The sequence below is a fragment of the Euprymna scolopes genome, chromosome 4, assembly GCF_053919585.1.
Source record: "Euprymna scolopes isolate OS-2025 chromosome 4, ASM5391958v1, whole genome shotgun sequence".
In the NCBI taxonomy this organism is placed as follows: Eukaryota; Metazoa; Mollusca; class Cephalopoda; order Sepiida; family Sepiolidae; genus Euprymna; species Euprymna scolopes.
Genome location: NC_136485.1, coordinates 35,755,649 through 35,768,589, shown reverse-complemented (window position 1 = coordinate 35,768,589; position 12,941 = coordinate 35,755,649). Strand labels below are relative to the sequence as shown.

General features: G+C 35.7%; 1 protein-coding gene across 7 annotated transcripts in view; it reads right to left on the bottom strand.

Annotated features, from left to right (window-relative positions):
* LOC145267089 (uncharacterized) overlaps nucleotides 1–12,682 on the bottom strand; it is a 92,004-nt gene extending 79,322 nt beyond the window's left edge. For 2 of the 7 annotated variants that reach the window (XM_080123086.1, XM_080123123.1), the window contains exon 1: nucleotides 12,514–12,653. The gene's annotated coding sequence lies outside the window, so the exon portion shown is untranslated. Of the gene's footprint in view, nucleotides 1–12,335; nucleotides 12,455–12,513 lie in introns of those variants that run through there. The other 5 variants (XM_080123094.1, XM_080123131.1, XM_080123138.1 and 2 more) reach the window with 4 other exon arrangements.
* Between the last annotated feature and the right edge of the window lie 259 nt (nucleotides 12,683–12,941).

Below are 12,941 nucleotides of genomic sequence, written 5' to 3'. Positions count from 1 at the left end.
AATAAATTTTGGAGCACAAAAGGTTGCTCGCTTTAATGGTACCACATCCCTCTCCTTTGTAGCTCTCCAAATTTTTAGAGTTGAAAAATAGGAGACTTTACTTTTTGGGACGGTCCGCGTATATATATATATATATATATAAAACAAGTAACATTGGCTGATATTATATATATATATATATATATATGTATATATATATATATATTTACTTTTAAGTCAAGTTCTTAATGAAAATTGGAGATGTCCTTGTTTGAAGAGCAGCCACTTATGTAGTGGTACCTAAACGTTTATGTAAAAACAAATAAAAAAAATGTATATTTTGCTCTTCTTTGGTATTGACCACTTTTGTATAAACTTCGTTAAACTTATTGGATGTTTTGTCTTTGAAGAATACTTAACCTGGAATATATATATATATAGACTCACGTTTTCTTTTTTATAACCTTCGTTTATTTCCTGGATTTTTTCCATTACAGCTGTTTCATTAATGGGTAGGCAATTTTGCGATTTATGTGTCCATAAAAATATCCTTCCCCACCAACTTCTTCGGATGTTTATCCATTAGATTTTTACAACAAAAGGTATATTTTTAACATGCTGAACATCGTATTCGGGTAAATATATATATATATATATATATATATATATATATATATATATATATACAGAGAGAGAGAGAGAGAATGGCTTGCAAGGATTCATGGTGTAATGGATAAAGGTGCTAAACTAATAGTCAATCCTAAGTGACAGGCTTCTGGAGATTGAAGGTTCAACCGGGAAGGCTCTATAAACTGGCTACAAAGTGGATCGCTCCACTATGATCAGAAGAGGATTATAATGGTTGGCCAAGATCAGGCTTGATGACGAATGCTTTTAAGAAAATGAGTGATCTCAGCAATGACAACAAATGCGAGTTCTGTCGCTTAAAAATAGAGAGTGTGAGTCACGTGACATCCAACTGTAAAGTTCTGCTGAGGGGAGGTTTCTATATAATGCGACACAATGGAGTGTGTAAATATCTCCATTGAACCATCCAGTTGAATATCGAATGTAGCAGAACGTTCTGAGAACATATACCAGAAAGAACATTGATGTTATGGGGTTTTTTCTTTCCCTTTGCAAAACTCAATCATGTTCTGTAAAGTCAAAATCAAAAAACTCTACAAAAAGGGCTGATATGCCGCAAAGCAAAACGATCAAACTTTCTTTTCATTTTCAATATCACTCCCAACCCATATTTTTTTGCTTATCTATATTTTACATATAACTTATTTATCTCCTGCTAAGTATTATAATATATATATATATATATATATATATATATATATATATATATATATATATATATATAGATACATACATACATACATACAGGCAGGCAGGCAGATGCATATCTCTCATATTAGCATAGATCAAACCTGTCCTAACCAACTGAGCATGACTGGGCATGTATATGTTTTTAGTGTGGTATTATTCCCTGTGGACAGAACTTGTGATTCCTTAAAAACATAAAAGAATGAATAATGAAACGGATCTAATAAAAGTATTGACTTAAAGGAAAATCGGTGAGTGTGTCTGTTTAATGATGTTGAATGGGGAATGGTGGTCTTTGTTAAGGTTCCTGCTTTAGTATAATGCTTTATTGATTGGGCAGTCCATGTTGATCCCATAGTAAGATGAGGAAACGTGAAACCTGATACAGCTGCAATGCATTAGTGAGTAAAAAACTGATAACATACTGCTGTTGAAAATAGCTGTGTGGCTAAAGCATTAAGCAGGGAGCTACAAGCACGTGTCTCAACTTCTGATGAAGCGATAAAATTCACAGTCATTGCAAAGATGGCAAGATATAATCTTTTTGTTTTTTTTTTTGTTTTTTTTTTCAATTTTCTTATCAGTTGGTTCTAGTTTGGGTATAGGGCATCCTACCGGATGCCAAACATTCAAACTTTCACCCGCTATCTTATATATTCCAACCGAGAGATCTTTTTAAGATTCTGACCGTCCCTAAGTGCAATTCTTTGAATCTCTCTTACACTTGGTTCACCGGGTATATTTGCCAGGTAGTTTTTGAAATTCCTTTTCCCGAGTCCAGTTGCTCCTGTAATTACTGGAATGATAGAGATCTTCCTAAGATTCCAGTTTCTCTTCATGTTGTACACGAGACCTTGGTATTTTGCCATGTTTTCCCTCTCAGCTCTGTTTAACCCAGCCTTATTGGAGACGCTAACTTCTACTAAGGTTGCTTCTTTCTCCTTCTTATCTCACGTCACTATATCAGGTTTTATGGCTTCGTTTTCTAGGTACGTAGCTGTAGGGATTGTGTAGTCATAATGAATGGTGTAGGACTTATTTCTAACTGTTGTTTTCTGGTAAACATGTTCCCGGACTTGTTGTTGCATTCGATATTCAACTTTTTACAGATTGTCCAGTGGAGATATTTACACATTATTGTGTCACCATCATATAGTAACCGCCCCCCCTCCCATCAGAACTCTACAGCTGGATGTCAAGTGACTCACACTCTTTTTTATGTGTAGCCGAACCTACACTTGTTATCATTGCTGAGACCGCTCTAATATATATACAAAAAGGGTCTAAAATGTAACAAGTTTGTGTATACTGTATGCGATGTAAGCTGTGGACGAATGAAGGACTACAGATTATATTATCACTTGACGTGATATATTGGGGGTATATCTATTAGCAATGCAGATTTGGTATCTGTATGGCCGAGGCTGAAATATGTTATTACCATCTTTTAATGTACTATTGGGTATTTTTGCACTGGGTTTCTGTAAATGTTGGATTGGGCTGACGTAAACCGCCAGAATATATAAAGTGATGATCAAGTTGATCAGCCATTAGAAAGTGATAACAAACACGCTTAGCCAATAAAAAATCGAAGCAGACAACTTTTAATAAATTGAAAGAAAAAGTTTAGTTTCTAATCATGCACAAATTTAATCAGTCCAATCATAACCCTAAAAATATGTCGACAGTTTCAATAAAAATTCTTACTACTTTAAAAAAAAAACAAAAAAAAACAAGCAAAAATAAATTCAAAAGTTCTCCTAACAATAAAAATCAAAAACTTACAAAAAAAAAAAAAAAAAAATCAAATGTTTTCCTTGAAATTCTATTGAAAAAAATGTTTCTATTTATTTATAACAAAAAATATAAAAATATTTATTCATAAAACTTAAATGTTCTTTTTTTTTTTTTTTTTTTTTTGCCTAGCGTTTTTAAATTTGAGCAGGCATATTACGACAGTTTAGGTCAGCTGCCGGTTGAACCCAAGCCACCATGATAGAAATCCAGTGTACTAAGTGCAAAAGTACGCATTATTGTACTTCTATTACTAATGGAGATTTGGTATCTGTCTGTCTGAAGTCAAACTATATTCTATTAATGTATTACTGTATTATCTTTCAGTGCTCAGTACAAGATGGGTAGTTTAGTATCTGTCCTGCTGTTATGAGACCACCCTCCCAGACATTATCTCCCCTATTGGTGGGGGTGAGGGTACTGTAATATGTGTTTGTTCTTCATTGATACCATACTCTCAGGATTATCAGAATTCATTTTTGGGAGTGTTGGATAGTGTAATATTTGTTATGATACCAACCTCCCAGGTATTACCACCTAGTTTGGAGAATAGTGTAGTGTCTGTTCTGTTATCATGAAATTATCCTTTCAGACATTACCTTTTCCATTTTCTTAGGGAGGAAAAGGGAAGAGAAGAAATGTACGTTAATAATTGGCTGTAAATTAGCAAACTCGACACTTACATTGTAGCATACACGGCATAATCACATCAACACACCGGTTCCCACTAGATCGGGGAAGTTAAGCAACGTTAACCCTAATCAGTACTAAAATGGGTGACTATTTGAGAATTTCAAGTGCTGTATGTGCTCTCTGCTTATCTCAGCATTGTTTCCAGTCATCCTGGACTTCTCCTTGCCACTGGGCTCAAGCAGTGCCGATTCAGGAGAGGTGAGGTTGGAGATTGCGCAACTCTTGCCTCACAATTACACACGCAGCTACCCTGACAGGGGGTATCCATTGTCTTCCGAGAGTAAACGGAGGCGTTTTATATACTAGCTGAAATATATGACTTGCGAGAGAGCATCTTACTGCTAGTTTATCATTAATGGAGATTGGGTATCTGTCTGGTTGAAGCCAAAACTAATGGAGATTTGGTATCTGTCTGTTTGAGATTGAACTATCAAACAAGGGGGGTAGTTAGTGTAGCATCATTTTTATCATCATTATACCATCATTCAAGGCATTGCCTCCTCCTTTTTTTTGGCCAAGTGGGTAATATCTATTCTATTCTATTCTTATGAGACCATTTTTTCAGGCATTATCCCCTCCTTTTTGATGAGTAGGGGAAGAGTTTAGTGTAGCACATGTTCGTTCATCATGAATGCCTGCTTTCCAGTTGAATACATATGGTTGTCTTCAAGTCCAATGTAAACAAGTTCTTCATGAGCCGTCCCTTTAACTAATCCAATTTATCAAATTTCCACTGCTAACAATACTATGAGATTGTCCCGTTGACTACTGTACACTCATTAACCCTTATCCTCGAGTGGCCTCTGAGCCTTGATAAGTGGTGACTACTTTGTAAAAAAAAAAATACCATCCTCCCAGGTATTATCTCCTTGTTTGGAGTGGACACAGTGTAATGTACGTTTGATCGTCCTATATACTAACAAAAAAATGAGACTGAAGAGAGTGTATTATTGCTAGTAACTGTAATCTTAGAAGCCTGTAATAATTTATTCTTTTTTATATACTTTTGTTTACAAAATTCCTTCACCATGACAATGCACCTGTTCATAACACTCTGAGCATCTAGTAGTTCCTGGTCGAGAAATATAATACTATGTTGGAAAAATTCCCCTATTCACCTGATACTGTTCCCGGTGACTTTTGTTTCTTTTCTTCATGCATAAAGAGTTTATCAAGGGGGACCATTTTTAAGGTATGATGGTGATAATGAGAGACATAACGATCAAACTGGGGCATCCTAGAATAAACCTGACACAGAAGGACGGCACAAAAGGATGGGAAAGTGCACAAGACTGAAAGGGATAGAATTATTTTAAAGGAGAAGTTTTGTATTTTATTACATCTCTGAATTTTTGAGATAAGAGTTGGTTATTCGTATCATTTAGAATCTTTTGGTGTACTGTTCTCATCTTGAGTGTCATTTTCTCAACATTTCGGCCTATGTAATCTCTGACCTTCTTCAGGAGTATCTTGTCAAACTCAGGAATGTTTCTGTCGAACTCGGGAATTTGGATAAAATTTCAAAACCTTCCGGTGTTTGACAAGATACACCTGAAGAAGGTCGGAGATTACATCGACCGAAACAATCATCCGAAGAATTCAAATGGCACGAATGCATTTTGTTGTTTGTGTTATTTGTCTGCTATCCTGCTTTCAAATCAAAATTTTTTATATATTTCTAGGTTTGTATATATTTCTAGGTTTCACTGTCTGTTACATATTTATACATATATAAAAAATAAATGAATAAAAATAAAAGATAAATTAATTAAAAACACAGACACACGATAGGACTTGTGAATCAAGTAGGACGACTCCCAACCCCCGGTGTGTTTGAGGTATTGTGGCGAAGGAGAACTTTAGCTAGGATCAGCATAGACTAACAAAAGTACAGTAACGACCATAGACAGCCCCCTGTATATATATTGAAACTCTGAATTATGCGTAATTACAACAAATTTTATTGTTTGATAAAGGGGTACAAATAATTATTAAAGTTTTTTCCTTAATCCATGGATTTTCAATGAATGGTTCATCTCATCAGATGGAATGGTATTAGCAAAATAGATAGAAGTAATTATAAAATTTGCTTATTGGCACATGAATTGAAAATTAAAATTGAAATGATAGTGTAAACAGGATAATATACGAGGGGCGTGCAATAAGTAATGCCCCTGACCCACTTCCCATAGCAGTAGAGCAACGAAACTTGGCACAGTTATTAGTCTTTCTCTACATAGGAACCACCCAGAGTTATGCATTTCTCCCATCGTTTGATGCAGCTCTGGAGACCGTTTTTGTAGAACATCCTAGGTTGGTCCTCCAACCACAATGTGACTTCAGAAATCAAGGCTGCATCATCTGGGAAACGCTTTCCTTTCAAAAACAACTTCATGGTTGGGAAGAGGTGAAAGTCAGAGGGTGCAAGGTCAGGAGAGTAGGGAGGATGGGGAAGGATTTCATAACCACATGCCCGTGCTTCTGATTTGGCGACATGCGAGTTGTGAACCAGAGCGTTGTCCTACAGGAGGAGGGTACCTTTGCTGATCTTGTCCCGCCTCTTGATTTTGATAGCTTCCCTTAATTTCCTCAAAAGTGAAGCATAATAGCCTCCTATAATTGTGGTACCCTTTGCCAGGAAATCTGTCATCACTACTCCGTCCTGGTCCAAGAAGACTGTGAGCATGACCTTGCCAGCGGAGGGTTGCACCCTTGCCTTCCTTGGAGGTGGTGAGTCCAAGTGCTTCCACTGCATTGACTGGGCTTTGGTCTCTGAATCATAGTGATGGACCCAGGTTTCATCCTGTGTAATCAGTCTTTTGAAAAACTTTGACTCCTCTTCTTGGCACATCTCCAAATTCATCCTCGAGCACTCAACGCGTTCTCGCTTCTGGAATGGTGTGAGCAACCTGGGAATCCATCTGGCAGACACCTTATGCATATGCAAATGGTCATGAATGATAGTTTCCACAGATCCTGTACTAATCTTGACATCTTGGGCTATTTGGCGAATAGTAATGCAACGATCTTCCAAAATGGCAGCCTCAACTTGACGGACAGATACCTCATCAATGGCAGAAGGGGGGAGGCGATCAGGTCTGGGAACTGTTTCCACAGACTTCCGGCCATGTTTGAATTCAGGATGCCAGCGTTTTACAAGGTCATATGATGGGACATTATCACCATAAGTTTCTTTCATTTCATCAAAAGTCTCCTGTGGTGTGCGTCCTTTCAAATACAAAAACCGGATCACTGCTCAGCATTCAACAGGTTCCATTTCACACCTGACTCAGTTCAAATACTTGTAAAACAGAAACCACAATTAGTTCAGAGCTGTAACCCGTAGAGATATAAATCATTGCACATGCAAATTTTCAGCTAGATCAGACAACTGGAAGTGGGTCAGGGCCATTACTTATTGCACGCCCCTTGTAAGTTAAAATAAAGAATATATAGGAACAGTTGTAAAATCCAATGAATACTTGTATATTCCAGAATAAATTGCGTTTTTTTTTTAAAGCATATTCCAGGCCGGAGAGTACAATTCAAGTTATGTATATTTGGTAATCCATTATTTTCAATGTGGTAGAATCCTTTGAAAAGATTGTGTCAAGCTGGCTTAATGGTTATCATACTTTACTCACTGTCTTTAGGTTTTGGTTTCGATCTCAGCTTGAGTATTTTTTTTTTTACTTACAAGAAGTGAAATATTTAGAAAAAACATAATACTCGCATGCATATGTCTCAGTTTCTTTTTGTGTTTTTTTATTTCACTTTTTTTTCAAAGGAAATTAACGTTACATTTAATACCTACGGTATTTCTGTTTATAATAAAAAAGAATTCTGCAATAATTAAAATATAATTTTTATGCGTATTTTACGACTGGGCAACACCTGACAGCTTGCTAGTATATATATATATATATATATATATATATATATATATATATATATATATATATTCATCTACATACAGTACTGTTTCGCTGTATCACAGCTCATTAGTGCGGCTAGACAGGCAACTACCTCAAGCCAGGATTGAAACCTGACTGCCCAAACGACAGTCAAGGCCTCTCACCACTACGCAATTCAGCTGCTGCTGTGCAGGCAGTGAATTAACAATGTTTTGATAGCGTCCAAATGCCTAAACTCGATTTGTTTACACGAAGAGCATCGCTTAATATGCTAATGGCAGTTTGTATATCACTTCCTAATATGCTCAACGCAAGATAGGGAGTATTACTCAAGTTGTGTTAATCAACGTTTATTTCCTTAAAGCTTTTTTTCCTATATACTATATATTGTAATAACGCATAGTTCTGGAATTGAATTATGTTTGAAAACCAATTCCATTTTAATTCTTCTAATAAACTGTAACTTGTGATTAATTGAACAGGTCAGCCATTTTTCACTTCTCGTTGAATTTTGTATTCATCCATTCTCTAAATTTTTTAATTTTTTTTTTTACAATTTTCTCATCAGTATGTTCAAGCTGAGGATGGAGCATCCTACCAGATGCCAAACATTCTCCCGCTAACTCATATATTCCAACCGAGAGATCTTTTTAAGATTCTGACCGTCCCTTTAGATAAAATTGTTTGAATCTCTCTTGCACTTGGTTCACCGGGTATATTTGCCAGGTAATTTTTTAAAATTCTTTTTCATGAGTCCAGTTACTCTTATAATAACTAGAATGATAGAGATCTTCCTAAGATTCCTGTTTCTTTTCATGTCATATCTTGTTATCTTTTCCTTTTCAGCTCTGTTCAATCCAGCCTCATTGGGGACAATAACTTCTACCAAGGTTGCTTCTTTCTCCTTCTTGTCTCATATTACTATGTCAGGTTTTATGGCTCCGTTTTCTAGGTAGTTAGCTGTAGGAATTTGATGTATTTAATGTCTCTGTGAGTATTGAGAGAATAGTGTCTATCTTTTTTTCAGCTAATTTATATAGTGTTTTCTTACTCACATGTAATTTATATGTAAATTAGATGTGAGAAATAATAATGGCTTTCGGTTTATTTTATCTATAAGAATAATATAGACATAAAAATACTTATCTCTACTATTATATAAAAGGAACTTTGTTTGTTTGTTTGTATGTGTGTGTGTGTGAGAGAGAGAGAGAGAGAGAGAGAGAGAGAGAGAGAGAGAGAGAGAGAGAGAGTTACCTATGGATTCGGAAACGGCTTAGTTGATTTTTTTTTTTAATTTCACACAAAGGTACTTGATGTGTCTGGGAGTGTTCTTATGTAGGTTTTGTATTTGTATGTGTCCGATAAATATCGAAAATCAATAATCAAAAGAATCCGATAAAAGAAAGATGTCGGATTTCGATCAGAGTTAACACTTTTATACAACCTAACATCTCAAGTGCATGTGAATTTCATCAATACACAAGCAGAAAGGTGCAGCCTATAAAACCAACTCTAGATTCTTTTGTAAGAAAGGGGTGCGTTTAAAATGAATGTTTCTTTTTAGAGCACAACTAAACTATGATACTTGATTTTTGCATTTTAAACTTTAAGTAGAGCCATTATTTACAGATAAGTTTATAAAATCAGCAGTAGATTCTCTACAGTGCAATGTAGACTACACTATATAGTAGATTAAGCCACTGTGGGGAGGCGTATGAAGCTTCCTCCTGGTACATTGAGGGGAGGTAGTCCCTAACTAAAGTAGGTAATCAATCGATTTGATTGAAAAATGGGTGATTTCACTAATTTCGATGACAATAAAGGTATGGGAGTGTGAAACATTTGTTTATCTTCATTCAATCCTGGACAACGTTGGGTCTCCCTGCTAGTGAAAGAAGAATTTTTAACAGATATGTGACATTATGTTTCTGAATTTTTGAGTTGCAGTTTGATTATTTGGATTATTTGGATTCTGTGGACTACTGTTCTCGTTTTGATATTTTTACAATGCTTCGGTCGATGTAATCTCCGACCTTCTTCAGGTGTTTTTGAGTGGCATAAGAGATTCAAGTAAAGCAGAGAGTCTGTGAAGAATGATGAAAGATGTGGGAGGAGTAAGGAAGTCAGAACTACAGAGTTGATTAGCCAAATAAAGAAGTTATGGATAAAGAACGTCGAGTGTTTATGGAGACAACAAGTGTACAGTTTGATGTAAGTATGGGAATGTTGAGTGTCTATGGAGGCAACAAGTGTACAGTTTGATGTAAGTATGGGAACTGTAGACACAGTTATCACAACGAACTGAAGATGTGGAAGATTTGCACAAAGTTTGTCCCAAGGGTGCTCCATCTTTGTCATAGACTATTTGACCAAGATGAGCATCAAGACAGTTCCTCACCCTCCCTATAGTCCAGACCTTGCTCCCTGTGACTTTTGGTTATTCCCTAAGCTCAAAGAAAACCTTAGAGGCTGTCATCATGAGACATCTGAGATGAAAGAGACTGTGACAAGGGTCACTGACATATTCACACAAGAGGACTTCCATGAGGCCTTCCAAAAGTTGTTGGCACAGTACAACAAGTGCATTGCAGCCAGAGGAGATTACTTCGAAGAGGACTAGCGTTTCATGTGTTTATTATCAATAAAAGAGCCAATGCGAAAAATGTCTGGAAACTTATTGAAGGCACCTTGTATGTCGAGTTTCTTCTTTGTTGGTTATTGTGTTTGAGGATAGCTATTTTATTTATAATATAAATGTCACCTGTCTGTTTAAATGTATGTATGTATGTATGTATGTATGTCTGCCTAAAACTTTCGACAGAGGCGACAGATTTTCACAAGATCAGTATCCTTTTTGAAGCTCGACCCTTCGGATGACAAATATCGAAAAATTGGACAAAAACATTAATTTCTTCATCCGCAACTGGGCACTTTTCTACAAGAAGGGTCGTTTTTTTTTTTGCTGACATTTTTTACAAGTCATTCAAATCTCGCATAAGCGACGTCACATAAAACGCGTTATTTCGATCGCCTGTGACGTCACAACCACGGTAGGTTCATCGATAAGAGCGTTTTTTTTTTCCACCTTTTTTTCCTCTTGCGTGTTACGGGTTTGAGCCTGCTTACTACTCCTTTTTTTTTTTGCATTCACAATTTTCCTTCTTTTTTTTCTTCTCTCAATCAACACACATTACACACACCTCCACTTTCTTTTTCAACTTCACATCACAGGTTCAAACCTACCTGCCTACCTACTGCAATTTCTTTTTTTTTTTTTTGCTCAACACACACCTGCAAAAACCCGGGCAACGCCGGTCATCCAAGTTTATCTATAATAATTATAAAGATATTTAGATATTCAAAATACATCATATAAATATCAGATATCTATATATGTATCTTATCTACATTATGTGTGTGTGTATGTTAAGTATATCATGAAGGTTAAACATTTAGATTTCTCTCTTTTTTTTTAAATTATTGTTCTTCTTCTCATCAACTAAATAAACAATTTTAAAACATATTTTTGCCCATAGGTTGAAATTTTGTCATGTCAATGTTAATCAAATAACTTATAAATATATTTGCTCTATGAAGAGGAATTTTAGTATTGAGTACTATCCAAGCGTTTGCTTTTGGCATTCCCTCCTTATTTCCTGTTTCCCCAATTGTACCAAACTGCAGACATTTATGTATTTTCAGGGTTTTCTAAACTTCAGGACACCATGGAGCCCCTGAGCAGTGCAAAGGTTTTTTTTTATGGAGCACTGACAAGATAATTTCTAAAAATAAATTTCTAATTTAAAATAAATATGAAAAACATTAATTTCAAATTTTAACACTAACTAATGATATGTTTACAACCATTTTTTGTTTTTGATTAATCAAAAATTTGTTGCATTTTTTTGTTAATTTATTTTTTATTTTCTTTTTCATGAACTATCCTGAAACTCTTTACACCTGTAGTTATTTATCATATTTCGTCCCAGTAAAACAAGATTAAAAATTAAATGTCTGTAGCCATTTAATTTTTCCATATAAATCATTTGGTTTTCTTTAAGAAATGGCTTCCGAAACCCCAAAGCCTCACCCACAGAGCCCCGGGGCTCCGTGGTATACACTTTAGGAAACCCTGCTCTATGGTAAGAGTTAAAGGAAATGTCAGTTGGACGATGATCATCACAACGCTAACACTGGAAACAATGGAACGGAATGGGCAGAAGGTCGATCATCCAAGAGTACAGCTCAAAAAGTACCTGTTTACATTAGACCTGAAGATGACCATCATGTGGTCGACTGAGAAGCATAATCGTGATGTGGTATCTTGTTCCATAGATGGGATGCGCTATGAAAGAAACTTTGTTTATGGAATTTTCATGTACTGTGAACAAACATCTTTCTGATTAACACCCACCCCCCAACACACTTAGTAGCGATATGCTTTATTTGGGATGAAAGTATAAAAATAATTAGATATATACCAATTATTTTATCATAGATTAATTTATTTGTGTGTGTGTGTGTGTGTGTGTGTGTGTGTGTGTGTGTGTGTGTGTGTGTGAATGTTGTAATATCTATGTATGTGGATGAATATAATATATGAAATAAAATGCTTACCTTATGATTACCTTAAGATTTCGTGAAATCTAACTGAAAGATTATGTGTTTTGTAGACTGGATATGAGTGCATTCGTAATACAACTTTAGATATTGTGTTTCTTGAAAAACAAACAAACAAACAAAAAAACAATCAAAAGAAACAGAAAGAATTCGTCCAAGTAAAATGGCCACCAACCTGATTAAAACTCCTAAACCTTTGTGTCACCGTACTGTCGCTGCTGGATACTATTCAACTTCTCTTGCCTATTGTTTGGTTCATCGCTGCTCTGAGGCAACCTCATAAATGGAAACTCTTAGCAATCAGTTGGACAATCAATATTTCCCACAATTGATGAACCTGTCGTCTGCATTGAGAGACATGGAAACCAGAGGTGACAATAGCAGAAAAAGGCGGGGCTTAAACAACAAAACAAACAAAAAACAAAAAAATGCAATTCTATCAAACATGGAAAACTATATAAACACTAGACACTTTAATCCATTAAAAACGGACAAAATTTATAGCCCATCGGCTTAGAATGTGTGCTTTATGCGACATTGATGGTTGAATATGGTTAGATTTGGGCTCGTGTTTGCATTAAATACTACTCCCTATTAATCCCT